The sequence below is a fragment of the Euprymna scolopes genome, chromosome 32, assembly GCF_053919585.1.
Source record: "Euprymna scolopes isolate OS-2025 chromosome 32, ASM5391958v1, whole genome shotgun sequence".
Lineage (NCBI taxonomy): Eukaryota > Metazoa > Mollusca > Cephalopoda > Sepiida > Sepiolidae > Euprymna > Euprymna scolopes.
The window spans coordinates 87,461,642-87,479,434 of record NC_136513.1 but is presented as its reverse complement, the minus strand read 5'-3'; the positions used below and the strand labels follow the sequence as shown (position 1 = coordinate 87,479,434).

Here is a 17,793-nt window from a genome sequence, read left to right as displayed (position 1 = left end):
TAAGTAAAATTAATATATATATATATATATATATATATATATATATATTCAATTTTCCCATCTGAGAACCAAACGGTTTTAGTGGTACGCAAACTATTATTACGGGGACTTTTGGTGCTTACTAATTAGCATGTTCAGTGTAGCGACAATGTAATATTTGTCTATATAAATATTATATTTTGCTCTTTTTATGGAGAACTCTTAAAAGCTCTTTTTAATTTTTCCTTCTTGAATACCTTAAACTTGGTATATATATATATATATATATATATATATATATATATATATATATATATATATAGTTATACTTAGCTCCTAAAAGAGTCGAGCACTTTCAAAAGAATTTATTTCACCACATTAAAAATAGATATGGAAAGAGTTAATTTCCAAACATCGCTAAAAAGCATCCCCACACCCAGCAAGCATAGCTATATTATTAAATTAATCAAAAAAACAGATGAACTAATACGCCGAATGCGATGGCGAGCAAATTTCTTCCTTAAAAATGAAAACGTAGACAAAAAAGAATCCTATGGTTTTAAAACCCTTAAAAATGCGAAAACAGTAGACCTTTTGATAAACTTTGAAAATGACCTTTTAAACGTAATTAAAAACCTAGAATTCCACAATCAACCTAACAATTTCCAACGGAAACTACACAAAATCGTTAGAAACATAAACAACTCTAATAAAATCTTTGTAAAAGCATATAAAACAAGAAACTTTTATAAAATAGATAAGCAAGAATATAACAAACTAATCACAGAAAACATTACAAAAAACTACAAAAAACTAGACACAAACAAATGCGATTACATAGATATAATAAATACTGAAAGTAAACAAATTACCGATAAACTAAAAATTAGCGATAAAGTTGGCAAATTGAAACCTAGAGAGTCATACATTCTGCTTAAAGACCACAAACGGGACTTTAATAATAATCCCAGCACCCGCCTGATAAACCCAACTAAACCAGAAATAGGTAGAATTAGCAAAACAATACTTTCTAGAGTAAACAAACAAATCAAACGAGACCTAGAATTAAACCAGTGGGCAAATACTACCGAAGCAATCACCTGGTTTAAAAATATAGAAAACAAAATTAAATGTACGTTCATACAGTTTGACATCATAGACTTTTATCCCTCGATATCCGAAGAACTTTTTAACATTGCACTAGAATTTGCCGAGGTATACACTGATATATCCTCAGAAGAAATCAACATCATTAAAAAATGTAGAAAATCAGTTCTAATAAATAACAATAACCAATGGATAAAAAATAAAATGAAAAATTCATTCGATTTGGCGATAGGTGCCAGAGACTCTGCAGAGGCATCAGATCTTGTGGGATTATTCATTCTATATACCCTCACAAGCATATTCGATACTACGGATATCGGCCTATATAGAGATGACGGACTAGCTATAATAAAAAACTCCAACAAAGTCAAGGGAGAAAACTTTAAGAAAATCATACACAAAGAAATGAAAAAATTAGGCCTAAAAGTGGACATATCAGCTAACATAAAAATAACAAACTTCCTGGACGTCACGTTAAACTTAGATAAAAACACATATGAACCATACTTAAAAGATAACGCTACTCCAATTTACGTAAACCCTAAGTCCAACCACCCACCATCAATTATAAAACATATTCCTAACTCGATCGTAAGTAGACTCAGTAATAACTCAAGCGATGCAAATGCATTTAACAGGTCATCCAATATTTACGAAACAGCCCTAAAAAACAGTGGATACAAAAATATAGATATCAAATATAAACAACAAAACACCAACAACTATAATAAAATTAAAAACAGAAGAAAAAGAACTATAATTTGGTATACGTCCCCATACAATCAAATGTTAAAAACAAAACTTGGCAAGAAATTTCTAGATCTTATTGAAAAACACTTTCCCGCAACCAACCCCTTACACAAAATCTTCAATAAAAATACCTTGAAGTTATCTTACAGTTGTTGCGAAAATTTAGAGATGATAATTAAGGCACATAATAACAAAATACTAAATGAAAACAATGTAAACAACAACAAAATAAACAATAAAAAAAAGTAGATACCAGGACGGATATAAAAACAACACTAGCAGAAATAATAATAATAATAATAATAATAATAATAATAATAATAATAATAATAATAATAACAATAATAATAACAATAATAATAATAATAATAATAATAATAATAATAATAATAATAATAATAATAATAATAATAATAATAATAATAATAATAATAACAAACCAACCCCGGAAAAGTACAACCATACCATAAATAAAAATACTAATAACGAACAAGATAAATGCAATTGTAGACACCGCACACTTTGCCCAGTCCAAAACAAATGTCTAACAAAAAGCGTAGTCTATCAAGCAACAATATTTGCAAAAGAAAACCCGAATAACAAAAAATATTACATAGGCATGACTTCCTTAGATTTCAAAACCCGATACTATGACCACAAAAGCACATTAAAAAATAAAAAACACCGTATAAAAACAACACTAGCGAATAAATACTGGGAACCCAAAGAAAGCGGACATTCGCCGGTAGTCGAATGGAAAATAATAAGACAAGCTACCACATGCAGACATTTAGACGACCCATGTAAATTATGCCTCCATGAAAAATTTTCTATCCTGTACTTTAAAGAACCTCAAAATCTATTAAACTGTAGGCGGGAAATAGCAAACAACTGTGTTCACAAAATAAAACTTACTCTAGGATAGCGATACAAAATAGCTTTAAAACTAACAATAACAATAGAAAACAAACAAATAAATAAATTAAATAAACATGAATATACATAAACAATCACACGCATATGTGTATATATATATATATGTATGTATATATATGTGCATTATTGTGTACACATAGGTATATTTATATGTATATATAAAAAAAGAAGCAGAACGGCCACCTAAAACCACTAACCTAGCTCTAAAACAGATCCTTTGTTTGATAAAATGCATGCCCATTGGCTGGTCGGAAGGGGCGCGGTGGATACTAGAAAGCTGATTGGCCAACTAGTAATCCTCAACATGTATAAAAACAAGAAGCAACGACAGAATTCGCGCATAAGCCTGACGAATCCTATAGTTGGATGAAACGCAGAATATTCAGTGTAGCTTAATCGCCATATATATTTTATAAATTACTATATATATATATATATGTGTGTGTGTGTGTGTGTGTGTGTGTATGTATGTGTATGTATGTGTTTAAGGGGGTTTCTTCAGTCTTTATCAGACTAGGGATACCTACGAAGGGGTGCCTGCACGTGACAGCTGTGAAGCAGGAGGTGCGCAATCTCCACCCACATCTCTCCTGAGCCGACATTGTTAAATACTAGTGGCAAGTGAAGTGTGTGTACAAGACGACTGGGCACAAAAGCGGAGAGAACATGCAGCGCCTAGAATTCTCAAATGGTCACCCATCTGGTACTAACCAGGCCCAGCGTTGCTTAACTTCGGTGATCTGATGAGAAACGTTCTACGTGTCAACGCGATTATGCCGTATATATATATATATATATATATATATATATATATATATATATATATATATATATATATATATATATATATATATATATATATATATATATATATATATATATATATATATATAATGGTTGAACTTTGACCCCTTTACAGCTAAATTTCTGATTTTCCCAAATCACAATGCCCCTTATGTTAAAATTCGTGTCTGTAGACTGGTAATTCGCAGATTAGTTTGGTGGGGAAATTTATACACACACACTTACACACATAGACACACATACACACACACACACACGGACACTTTCCCTTTTATAGATATAGTCATCCACAGACAGACTGTTTCACTGTTTTATCAGGCTCTTCAGTGTAGAAACCAGTATTCATTCCACGCCAAGGATCGAGCCATCAACCAATTGTATAAAAATCTTTTCTTTGATAAGATGTTATGAATATTTTATGACTTTATCGGAACGTTTCCGATGAATCTGCAACCGGAGAATAATATTGTACAGAAACTTGTCAAAAAAAAATGTTAATATTTATGTTTTACTAAATTGGGTTATTGTTAAGATTGACGGCCTATACAGTTTCTTAATCAAGATAATATATAATACATATATATATATATATGTATATATATACACGTTTATATATTATATTTATACACGTTTATATATGTATATATAGACGTTTATATATGTGTACGTATATATATATATATATATATATATATATATATATACGTATATATATATGTGTGTGTGCGTTTATATATTTATATTTATACACGTTTATATATGCATATATAGACGTTTATATATGTATACGTATATATATACGTATATATATATGTGTGTATGCTTATTCGTATACGTGTATCTATGCATACGTTTTTTTTCTATTCAAAGAAAACATATTGTTTTTATTTTATATATTTTTATACTTAAAAAAATAAACTTTTATTTTACTGTATTATTGCAAATTATTATATGGGCATCGTTAAATTAATTGGTTTTAGCTTAGAATATTCTTAACCTGGAATTATATATATATATATATGTATATATATATATATATATATATATATATGTGCAAAATAAAAATTACAATTAAATTTACCAAAATGATTCAAGATGGAAAAACTAAAGTATATTATAAATATTAAAGAATTAATATCTATAAAGTAATCTCAAGCAGATATAAAAGCTCGATAAAACCAAATAGGAGATAGAGCTTATAATTATTCCTATCTATCAAATATATCAATCTACCTACACATTCATATCATTTATGTATATTTACTTATATTTTACTATATGCATTTACTTACATACTTACTTGCTTTATCCGGAATTCGCAGATACCGGCCATCCTCTCTCCTTTTTTATTTTTTATTTTATATTTTATTTATGTTTTATTTATTTATTAATTAATTAATTTATTTATTCCATTTAGTGTCTTTTAATAACTCTTGCTGACATTTTCTTCAGTAATAACCTGTACATTTCAGTTGACCTCTTTTTTGGCCCTATATTTTTCGCGCCTTTATTGTCTGGGTCATTTTGATGTTTACGATTCTATTTTATATTTAATTCTATCACCATTTAATCTTTTTTTTCTCTCTTCTTCTTCACTGATTTTTCTTAATTACACTTTGTCTCGGCAGCCGTGTTAAACGCATATCTTATTTTTCTTTTAGTAATATTATTGGAATTTTCCCCATTTTCCTTGTAGATATTTGTGAATTATTCCACGGATTTCGGCCTTTTGGATTATTTTGGACCATCTTCCAATTACGCGATTTCCTTGGATTTTACTTGTGCGAATGGAAATTTAATTAACTTCCTTGGATTTATATTTTTGGATTTTACCGTCATTAGATTAGTTACCTTTCACCAGACTATCCATTCACGTGCAATCAACTTTTTCTTCACCATATCCCATCTGCTTCACTTTTTATTATCAAGTAAGATCTTTGACTTACTTGCAGTTTCAGCAAATAGTTTTGTATACGAAATCCGATCCCGCATGTTGCTAATTCCTACCCTCTGATGAGAAGGAAAGTATTTCTTTGAAACTCCGCGGATTAAGGACTATCAACTTATTAAGTGTTTCCTTTTCAGATTAAATATGTTTTTAACTCATTTTCAAATTTTTTTATAAAGATGTTTTATTAACTATTTGCTCTTATATATATATATATATATATATATATATATATATATATATATTGTTTGTTTTTGTTAGAACTCCCTATTGAGTGAATTCAATTATTTATATGGAAGCGCATGTTTACCTAAATGCGAGTTGGGAATAATTTTCCCTTTCACCAGTTTGGTACCCCCAAATGGGGAGCGGCATATATATATATATATATATATATATATATATATATATATATATATCAGTTTAGTATATTTATTAATAATAATTGATGTTATATTTATTAATAATAATTGTGGTTTGGATTTACGGATTATTTATACAGATTGTTATGTGGTTTGTTCGTGTCATGGGCTGAGATGTTGTTATGACAAATATCACAGCCTTCTCATAATAAATGTACACGGTTTCAGAAAAAAATGATGGTGACTCTTGGGCGTTTGTTTTTTATTTTATTTATTTAGTATTTTTATGTATTTTAATATTTTAGCACTGGTGAGAAGCCATACTTATGTAAAATGTAATAAAAAATCACATACACACCTGACGACATCTCGGCCTGAGTCCAACAATTGTTGGCTCATTTCGTCAATATGTCAACTTTGTAAACAAAAAATATATGTACATGTATCCAGTAAAAAATGGGCCCTGACATTTCGTCAAAGTGAAAACTTGGCAGTGGCACAAAGGAAGATGGAGAGGATAATGTTAGGCATCACTCTACAAAACAGATAGACAACGGAATGAACACCTCGTGGACATAAGAGGATAAAGGGAAGACCAAGAACGAGATGGTGGTGCGACTTGGTACCACATATGGGTCCAACATGACAGCGGATAGCTCTAGACTAGACAGAGATAGATGGCTGAAGTCCAGGCAGGGATTCCTCATTGAGTGATAAACTCTTATTGACTGATTGATTAGTTTTTATATAAATATATGAATAAACATTAATCAGATATTTAAAACGCCCCTTTTTAATGTAAAGAAAATGATAAATATTTTTATCTTGAAAGCAAAGTCAATATTCGAAACATTTGTTGATGAGTCGTTCACATATTTGTACTCTTTCCAAAACATTATTCATGACAGATCGCAAAATCTCTGGATTGTGATTATTTTGTTCCTGATGTTTTTTTTCCAATGCTTGCAGGGTTTAGGGTGTCCTAAAAGTCCCTACAAGAATTGAAGGAAAACATGAGGAACGAAATCAGGGACTTAAATCGCAATCCAGAGATTCTGCAATCTGTCATGAATAATGTTTTGGAAAGAGCACAAATATGCGAAGCTGAAAATGGGCAACATTTAAAATACATTATATTATATGAAAAAAGATTGTTTGAATTTTGTATTTTTTGAAAAGAAATTTTCTAATGTCTTAGGCAAAATGTATAAAAAATGCAGAAAAATATAATACAATATAACTCCAAACCCTTCAGTTTCTATTATTTTACTTAATTTTCTGCTTAGATTACACGATGCTATTTGAAAGAGAAATTCATAATCTTTAATAGAAAATGTTCCTGGAATTTATCATGAGTTTAACCACGTTAAACATTAGTATAAAAAAAGCATAAAAACCCAACCAGAAAGACAAGTTGTCAAGAATTTTAAAAATAGCTGTTTCCGATCGGCATACATCTTAAACCTAAAATATTTTTAAATTATAAGAGAAAAGAAAATAGTTAAGTTTGCATTTTTTCCAAATTGAATTTCAACGTCGTATGTATATTCTATGTGTACAAAAATGTACACACAACACACCGCAATAAACATTATATAACGATCATATACATATACATGGTGACCCCCCCAAAAAGCTAAATGGACGCCATCTAGAACATATGGTGTAGAACGGAGAAAAAAAGGCCAAAGACCCTAGTGTTTTGACGTGATGCTTTGAATATAATAAACTAGTTATGACCCAAGTTTCAATTCATTCGGACAAAACACTAAGAAACGGGGCCTAATTAGAGTTAGGGCCCGTTTTTTTGTGGGTCACCGTGTATTCGAAATTGGTATATTTAAGCAGCATTTTTTCATTCAAGAAAATATTACTAAATGTAACAGAGACACTTTCCTTTATGATTTTTTTTTTCATTTTTCAACTTTCCGTATAATCTTCTTTATATCAAAATCCAAAAATATTAATAAAAGTTCCATAATTGTCGCTGTCACGAGCGCTCTTGATTCGTCCACGAATCATCTTCAGGTGTTGAAGTAAAAGTGCTAAGGAGCGAAAATGAGAATTAAAAGTGAAAACTAAAATATACAGTAAACGGCGTTAGGTGATGATAAGTTAAAATATATAGAGTCGATGAAAAGTCGATTAAAAATATAGATCGATAAAAAATTCGAATATTAAAATCAGGAAGTTCGTGGATCCTGTTAACAAAGTCCGTCCACTACAAACTACGCAAGACATTTTAGAACGTTACTTTGTGGCAGCAACAATTATGGAACTTTTATTAATATTTTTGATTTTGATATTAAAAAAGATTATACAGAAATCAAACATTTTTTTTAAATCATAAAGCAAAATATCTCCGTTGCATTTAATAATATTTGCTTGAATGTATATATATATATATATATATATATATATATATATATATATATATATATATATATATATATATAAATATTTTTACGTGCATAAATTTAAGTTATCTTAAGTTTATGCACGAAAAAGTTTTTTAAATAAATATTTAAACAATAAATTAATTACAAATAATACGCCCTAAAAATATGAGGCGACTATAATACAAAAAAGGGCGGATAACCCCTCCCTATAAAGCACTCAGGGAGTGCAAAAAAAAAAAACCCACCACAGAATCGCTTATAAAAACATGAATAAACAATATTATACATATATATATATATATATATATATATATATATATATATATATATATAAAACAGTAATCTACCTACATGCATGCATGCATATTTCGGGGCCCTACCCCTCTTCAGCGTAGCTTGACTGTTATTAGGACTCGAACACTGGACCTTATGCATTTCAGTTCAGCGTCTTATCCATTACGCTATGATGCCATAGACGATTTACTGATTAGTTTTTATCGTTTATATATTTACATGCATGTACGTATATAACGTGCAAAAATCTTAAAATCCATCCCAGATAGAGCAAAACGGAGACTTATTGAATCTGTTTTAATTTCCAATATTAACACCATCAAACAAAGAAAAGGATTTTATAATGTAGCCCCAATCATAGGTAATATAATAATAAATGAACAAAACATTAATTTAGATCCCGGTTGATATAAAAAAATGCATATATGTATATAACCCGACCCCCCTCCACACACACTAGATATAAATTCTCTTTTCATCATGAAATTTTTTTCTCTCCAGAACAGAAAGAGAACTGAACTTCTCCTCTTTCGCATGTGATATATGACCGTCTTCCTGTACATCCTCGCCTAGAAATCCGGATGATGCTCCCTGAAATAGGGACGAAACGTTGATTTTATTTTTGTTTTTTTACTCTTTTAGGTTTTTACTTTTTTATTCACACACACACACACACACACACACACACACACACACACACACACACACACACACACACACACACACACACACACATATATATACATATATATATACACTCACTACACGTAACTTTAGATTACAGATTAAAATTTAGAAATGATTTTCTTTATTTAAAAAGAATTCAAATTTAAATGATTTGTTGGAATATGACATCCCCATTCCGTGACGTGTAGGTGCACCATAAAGATTTTCCTGTAGTTTAAAAAAAAACGTTTGGAATCCTTAATAAGAACCCTATTTTGGAAATGAAGAAATAAATAAATAAAAATACTTCAGCTGAGTTATTTTTCCAAATTCAGTATCAACATAAAGAGTTGGAAAAAAAAATCAGCCATGGATGTTTAAGGCATTTTCTGTCCAATTAAATTGACTTCGTTGAAAAATTAAACATTTCTGATGCAGTTATTTTAACTGTCTCTCAAGCGGTTCCTTTCTCTTTATCTCTCTCCCTCTCCCTCGCTCCTCATCTTCCTTTCTCTCAGTCGATGTTTTTTAGTGCATTTAGATTCCCGTGAACAAACTGAAAAAGTAAAAAAATCGATTATTTGTGCTCTAAATATTTTGCTATTGAACTGTCCCGTCTCGGATCTAAAGTGCTTTGAAAATATTGACTAAATAATATATATATATATATATATATATATATATATATATATATATATATATATATATATATATATATATATATATACATGTATGTGTGTGTATGTATGTATATATATGTATATATATATGTGTGTGTTTTGTGTGTGTGTGTGTGTGTGTGTGTCAGGTTTGTGTAAATCTAATTAGGATAGACACAAAAATAAAATTTACGTCACAACAAATATTTCCTGCCAATGCAATCATCAAGCGATATATTTAATAGATGATAACTATCTCTCTCTCTCCCTATCTCTCTCTCCCCCTCTCTCTCCCTCTCTCTCTCTCTCTCTTTATATATATATATATATATATATATATATATATATATATATATATATAAAAACACAATCAATACAGCGGAAATGAAAAGCTTACCCGCTATAATCAAAGGTAAAATTCAATGTAATATAAATATTAAAATGTAATCAGCAAATTCTTGTTTTGCTACAAATATAATTTGCTGATTTCTTTATGTCCTCTGATGAGAAGAATAGCAAGAGTAGCATTCTTTGAAACTCCATGGAATAAGAACTTTGAAAAATTTTATTTGATTATTCTGTTAAATAATAAATTTAATTGTAAAATTTAATTTCCAGTTTTAAATTCTTTTCTTTTCTCTTTGATATCGATTAAAAAATCAACAACAAATCTACATAAACAAATAAACGATAAAAAAAACTCAACTATAACTTGTGTATGGCATCATAGCGTAATTGGTTAGGGCGCTGGACTGGAATACATAACGTCCGGCGTTCGAATCCCAACAACAGTCAAGGTACGCTGAAGAGGAGTAAAGCTCCGAAACATGCGTGTCCTCAAATTACTGTTTCTAAAAATAATAAATAAATTAAAAAAAAAAATACGTCCAAATAAAAAATGGGCGACTTTCTAAGAAAAACACCGGATCTCCAAGGCGGAGACGTTAACCTTAATATCGTTTAAAAAATCAACAACAAAACTACGTAAACAGATAAACGATAGAAAAACTAAACAATAAATTGTCTGTGGCATCATAGCGTAATGGGTTAGGGTGCTAGACTGAAATATATAAGGTCCGGGGTTCGAATCCCAACAACAGTCAAACTACGCTGAAGAAGAGTAGGGCTCTGAAACACGCGTGTCCGTAGATTACTGTTTTTAAAAATAATATATATATTAATAGTAGGCTGTTCTGCGCCCGTTGACGGCTGTAAAATACGTTATATTATATTCATACAACTTTCGTATTTGTAATAATATAGACAATACTCTACTTACTATTATACTAGTCTACCCGTTGGCCCTTAAAGGGTAAGATGAAATATTTTCCAAATAAAATAGTGATTTTGAAATTTTATTATATTTTATTGTCTCGAGAAAACATTTTTTAAGTGAAAAAAATAAAAATCAGGAAGCCTCCAGAGCACTACTGCAAGCACTAATAAAGATTAAGGAGGCCCTACTAAAAGCACTACTAAAACCAAGTTTTTACCTTCCCCTTTCTTGAAGAGAAAATATTTTTTATGTAACGCCTGAATAAATAAATCGTCAGAATCCAAAGGGTCACTACTAAAAGCAGTAACTATTTTTTATAAATATGATTATAGTTACATGTTTATGTTTATAGTTACATCATTTTTTTTTAGTTGAACGGGATTTATCTTGGCCTTTTGGTCAAGATCAAAGTGTAGTATCTGTTCTTCAGATTCTGCACTTCCATTTCTTGTTCTCTTTCGGTGGAGGAGAAATCCTTCACGACTGAGACAATTTTTATTTTTGTACCTTTTCTCCACGTTAAAAAACGACCCTGGTGTCTAACTCTGTCCCGTGGGGAGGCATAGTAAATAGGTACATTTATTTGTAAAGAAACACACGTTAAAATAAGTTTAAACAAAATATATTATTCACCTTGTGTATGCTTTGAATAGCAGCAGTGGGTTTTAATATAGGACTTATGACAAGGCGGCCATGAAATAAGTAAGCAGACGGATTTTTTGAAACCGGAAATCAGAAACCGGATATTCGGTTTAAACGCCCAAGCAAGCAAGCTGACTGAGTTTATAATTATATAGAGTGTACCTTATATATAGCAGTGATTTAACAAGTTTAAGAAACAAATAACTTGGGTGCCATCGGCTGCAATCGAAATCAAAGCCCACTTCCATATCAAAACTTTAACGTATAAATGTAGATTTTCGCATGCGTAGAGGATTACTTTAAGTTGACTTATGCCTGATAAATTCCAATGTTTCACTCTTGACCCTATTATCAGCTATTTTTACTTAGATTTAGATATGTTTGCTGAAAAACAAATCAAAACCATTATTAATAACTCCCCCCTCTTTATCTGTGCCTAAACCTAAACGTATATTCCATGAACAAAGCTTCTTTTTTAGAACTGCACGCCTGTTGAACTTCTTTTGTTTGCCTGCTTTCCAACTGACTACAATCTGATCGTCTTCAAGTCCAATGTAAACAAGTTCTTGATGAACCGCCCCCCTAAGTAATTCAATTTATCAAAATTTCCACTACTTATCTCTACTACTCTATAATCCCATTGACTAATGTATACCCATTAACTCTTATCCTCGAGTGGCCTCTGGGCCGTGATAAGTGGTGATTCCTATGCAAACAAAAATGTTCTGCAGGCCCGAATTCCCTTAATATCAACTTTCAAGTCTGCATATCAAAAATTAACAGAGTAGCTTTGGAGAGAACTTTCCGCACGCGCGCGCGCACACACACACACACACACACACACACACACACACACACACACGGACTAGGCCACTTTTATACATATGCAAAGAGATAATAATAGTTTCCTAAATAAACAATTATCTTTATACCTACAGGTACGAGTGTTTCACGTTTACGCACTCATTAATGTAGGAATTTGCAATTACTGTCAGTAGGGAGATTCGAAATCAATCACAAAGTCGGCCTTGACTAGATATGTTAGCATTTTACTTGAAGGCCACCATTAATTAACGCAGGGATTGAACGAAATGAAGTTATTATAATTGCCAGATTATCGGTAATAAACAGTACACACCCGAAAAGTATTCAACGATGGGAAGTCAGAATTTTGCATCTCGCGTTTACGTTGACTGCTGTTTAGTAAATGTTTAAAGCAGGCTGGACTTTCATTTCTAAATCGACTTTCATAACGAATATATTTATACATAAATATTAAAATTATTTGTATATACATATCATATATATATATTTATATATATATATATATAACTAATACATTTACTCACATAGAATTAATATACGAAAGTATATATTTATGCGTAAACTTTAAGTATTTACTTCAAAAGTGCTCAATACGTAGGTAGAGCTAGTTAGTAATTTATAAAATATATATGGCGATTAAGCTATACTGAATATTCGGCGTTTCATCCACTCTAGGATTCCTCAGGCTTATGCGCGAATTCTGTGGTTGTTTATCCTTTTTATATGGTCCTTTTCTATTGAGGATTTTAGTTGGCCAATCAGCTTTCTGGTGTCAGTTGGTCAATAGAAAAGGACCATATCAAAACGATAAACAACAACAGAATTCGCGCATAAGCCTGGGAAATCCTAGAGTGGATGAAACGCCGAATATTCAGTGTAGCTTAATCGCCATATATATTTTATAAATTTATATATATATATATATATATATATATATATATATATATATATATATATTGGTCATGGCTTGAGGCAGTTGCCGGTCTAGCCGCACTGATGATGTATACTGTATGTGGATGACAGTATATATATATATATATATATATATATATATATATATATACTGTCATCCACATACAGTATACAGTACTGTTTCGCTGTTTCACAGCTCATCAGTGCGGCTAGACAGGCAACTGCCTCAAGCCATGACCAAAACCCGACCGCCCAAATGACAGTCAATGCTTCTCACTATTACGCTATATGGCTGCTGCTGTGTAGGTAATGAATTAACGATGTTTTGACATCGTCCAAATGCGTCCGCTCTATTTGTTTGCAGAAAAAGCGTCGCTTAATACGCCACACACACACACACACACACACACACACACACACACACACACACACACACACACACACACACACGCACACGCACACACACACACACACACACATATATATATATATTATCAATTTTCATATATATATAAGATTTTTCATAATTTGTAGTTTTCAATTTATGTGCTAACCAGCAAAATATAAACCTTGCCTATGAATATAATTTTCCTAACTACGTTCCGCTTCTTATAGTAAAATAAACATAGAGTAAACCTCAATAATAGTGAGATTAAACATTTTTTAAAGGTTTCCGATTGTATGTCTTGTCGAATAATAAAGTTTTTGTAAGTTCTAAACCCTAATTGTAGCATTCGGGGCGGATGACGTTATCGCTGTACCACCGTTACATGCATACGAACTGATTAAAAATTAAAAAATTAAACGAAGATGAATGTACTAGATATACTGAGTTGCCCACTTAAAGGTATTCCATAAAATGTAGTAGAGAGGAGAAACATTCTTTTATTGTTTAAATTACTTGTAATGTTATAAAAGATGCGGGAAGTGATCCTCGTTTACATCTATGCATATCTGCAAACGTTGTTAAACGTTTGCAGATACTGACTATCTGTAGATCTTTTCTGGTGATTGTCCTGATTGCGTAGTAATGTTCTCCTTTAGTTGATCTAAATTTTGAGGATTATTTGCATTAACTCTTTGTTTTAAAGTCCCCCAAAGATAAAAAAAAATCACATGAAGACAAGTCCGGGGAACGTGGTGGCCACAACCCTTTGCTTATTGTTCTCTCGACCGAAAACATGCCAGGAACTTGTGTCAGTGATCTGTGAGACGTGTGGCATGTACCACCATCTTGTTGAAAAAAGAATTGTATTTTTTCTTGTGGTGTCAGTTGGTCGTTAAGAGAAAGATAAGAGAAAGATAAGAGAAAGATAAGAGAATCGGGCCAATTTTAAGTGGCTCACCCCGTATTTTTCGATTTTGACACATTTCTGACACTTCAAAACAATTTTAAACGACTAAAGGCCCATAGAAGAACGGTCCATAAAAAATCCAATCAATTGATACCCCTAGCCCTGCGGTGCGACTTTTAGTTTCGGTGGAGATAGAGTTTTAAAATATGGAGACAGACAGACATATACCCTTTTATATATTAGATATGTTACAGTATTTGCTTTAACAATGTCCAATAAATGAATAAAACATAATAAAAGAGTAAAATGCAAATACAGTCGAATGCCGGAAAACGGCACTAAAAATTAGTAAAAAAAAAATACTATGTCTTCAGGGAGGTCAGAATTCTTGATTTTCTCTTGTAGGATCTCATTCGACGTTCTGCTCCATTTTTCAAACTTTGAATAATGGTAGCAATATAATAATACCCTCTTTTGTGCAACTGCCCAGGGTTGGGTTTTTAGGCCTCTTCTGTTTCCTTTTCTTGTAGTTGCACATGATGGTTTGGGGCCAGGATCTAATTCACGATCTGTTGACTGATCCAAGTGGACCTCTGTCATGGTAGTGCCATTATCTGAGGTAAGAGGGTTCACACCTTCAAATACCTTTTCTCGTCTGGTGTGTGAACGAGGTAAGGGACCCTTTTTATCCTGGGCGAGGGCCAGCCAGTATGCATTATTTTTGGTATTCATTTTCATTTTATTTCCTCATTGTCAGCGGCTTTTGATTTAATATTCAAAGCTACCCCCTATAAATAGAGGGGTTTCCCCTATCCGCAACCTGGGGACGCTCTGTATGGCTTGAAGATACAGCACAACTATGCAGTATATAATACACATGTATAGAATCAAATAACATTATAAATAACACCGAAAGGCGGGGCAATTACCGTAACCAGGGACCGGAAACATTGTATTGCTCACTGTTTCCCGGGGTTCTACTGCAAGGCAAGCTGCACTGAAATGTTTGTGTTTTATTCTGGATGGAATTGATCAGACTTATTGTCTGATGATTGTCACCGGAAATGAAACACAAACATTTCCCCCTCTTAGAGACAGGAATATATATATATATATATATATATATATATATATATATATATATATATATATATATATGGATAAATTCGCGATAGTTGATGGAAAAGGAAATTAGTCCAAACGATAATTTATTTTATACAAAAGCGGGAAATTAGCTTTTTTTTTGTGTTTTGTATTTTTATTTTCTGACCACTTTCCTTTTAGCAAGTCGCAGCTGCTTCACGACACTCTCCTTTCAAAGTTTCAATAACATTATTAAAGTGATGCTTTGTAATATTTTACAACAACAAAAAAAAAATGCTGATGCACCTAGACAGTTTTGTCAGTCCCCAAGTCAAATTTTCACTTTTGAATGAATAACCACCTGCCTTTGAAAGTCTAAAAACAGTTTTCCACTCCTTGATGGGGGATATAAAATTCGAATAGGTGAATAAGCCAGACGCAATAAAATTTAGTCAACATGAAATTTGAACACTAAAGTTTGTAATTTAAAATTATTTGTTTTTCTAGCTACCACATTATATATATATATATATATATATATATATATATATATATATATATATATATATATATATATATGTGTGTGTGTGTGTGTGTGTGTGTATGTGTGTGTGTGTTGGAAGCCTGACGTTGCCTAGTCATACAATACGCTTAAACATGCTATTTTAATTTACGCAGATTACGGAAGTATTATTAGCAGATCAATGTTTTTTATAAATTCTAACCTGGATGCCCGGCGTTGCCCGGGTGTTTGAAAGTGTGTGTTGAGCAAAAAAAAAGAAAAAAAAGTGGTTGTAGGCAGGCAGGCTTGAACCCGTAGCGTGAAGGAAGAAAAAAAGTAAAAAAAAAAAAAGAAAAAACGTGACGCGTTTGCTATTGTGTGTGTATGTGTGTGTGTGTTGGAAGCTTGACGTTGCCTAGTCATACAATACGCTTAAACATGCTATTTTAATTTACGCAGATTACGGAAGTATTATTAGCAGATCAATGTTTTTTATAAATTCTAGCCTGGATGCCCGGCGTTGCCCGGGTGTTTGAAAGTGTGTGTTGAGCAAAAAAAAAAAGAAAAAAAAGTGGTTGTAGGCAGGCAGGCTTGAACCCGTAGCGTGAAGGAAGAAAAAAAGTAAAAAAAAAAAAGAAAAAACGTGACGCGTTTGCTATTGCACCCATTGCCAAACTTGGAAGGAACATAGTTTTTAATTAAAGCTAGACAATCGAAGAGGCGATTACTTTCGAAAATATCGGTGAAAAAAGCGACCGCTCCCCGTAAAAACGGGCCCACTTGAGGGTGAAGGAATTAATGTTTTTAGCCAATTTTTCAATATCTGTCGTCGGAAAAGTCGAGCTTCAAAATTATACCAACATTGTGAAAATTTGTTTAATTGGTCGAAAGTTTTATGCAGACATACAAACATATATACATACAGACATTCAAACAAACATTTAAACAGACAGGTGAGATTTATATTATACAAGATTATATATTACCAGAAATAAATTGCCCGGTGGACTCATTTGCAAAAATAAATAAATAAATAAAAAAATAATAATGATAATGTTGTTCATCAAAGCCCGTCTGGGTTTGTTTACAATATCACGTTAGCTGATATTTGATCTTCGGGATTTTAAAAATAGTATTCCTTCCCTTATAGATGAACTAGCCTAGGTGCCCAGCGTTGCCCGGGTGTATGGAGTGTGTGTTTTTCAAGATGACTTGGCACCGGCACATTCTGCCAATCACGTCTTCCTGGCTACGAGAACGATCGATCCCTGTTCTTGAATGGCCGGCGAACTCGCTATTGAAGTATTGTGGGACCAGATGAAGAGGAAAGAAAAACCTACTACCCTTGCAGCCA

The 17,793-nt window shown here is 31.8% G+C and overlaps 1 protein-coding gene and 1 pseudogene across 2 annotated transcripts in view; one reads left to right on the top strand and one right to left on the bottom strand.

Moving 5' to 3' along the window:
* The window catches only part of LOC145256466 (carbonic anhydrase-related protein 10-like), a 696,397-nt gene that overhangs the window by 504,960 nt on the left and 173,644 nt on the right, over positions 1-17,793 (bottom strand). The gene's annotated exons all lie outside the window — the stretch shown is intronic.
* Positions 11,563-11,692, top strand: LOC145256680 (U2 spliceosomal RNA; annotated as a pseudogene).